The sequence below is a fragment of the Rhinopithecus bieti genome, unplaced genomic scaffold (genome assembly GCF_001698545.2).
Source record: "Rhinopithecus bieti isolate Rb0 unplaced genomic scaffold, ASM169854v2 scaffold_4089, whole genome shotgun sequence".
Classification (NCBI taxonomy): Eukaryota; Metazoa; Chordata; class Mammalia; order Primates; family Cercopithecidae; genus Rhinopithecus; species Rhinopithecus bieti.
The window spans coordinates 1-287 of NW_016843716.1; the positions used below are offsets into that span (position 1 = coordinate 1).

General features: G+C 49.5%; 1 non-coding gene across 1 annotated transcript; it reads right to left on the bottom strand.

The window, feature by feature from the left end:
- Positions 1-203: 203 nt before the first annotated feature.
- TRNAL-AAG (transfer RNA leucine (anticodon AAG)) lies at positions 204-285 on the bottom strand. The gene has a single exon. It is a non-coding gene; the product is annotated as a tRNA-Leu (tRNA).
- Positions 286-287: the final 2 nt, after the last annotated feature.

The following is a 287-nucleotide window of genomic DNA, read 5'->3' on the forward strand; positions in this document are numbered from 1 at the left end:
GTCATTGCTGTATCTGAGGAGCCTGGAGTACACTGTCCTCTCAATTACAGGGGAACATTGTTCTGTGGACGGTTATCTCTAGCTCTGTGGTAAACAGAAGTCAAAGAGGAGAAAGAATGGGATTGATACGTAAGAACCATGCATACTGAACATTTGGAAAGGGATTCTCCTGAAAACTGTCCCCAGTGAGAATGAAAAGTGCTTGGCAACGGTGGGATTCGAACCCACGCCCCCGAAGAGACTGGAGCCTTAATCCAGCGCCTTAGACCGCTCGGCCACGCTACCGT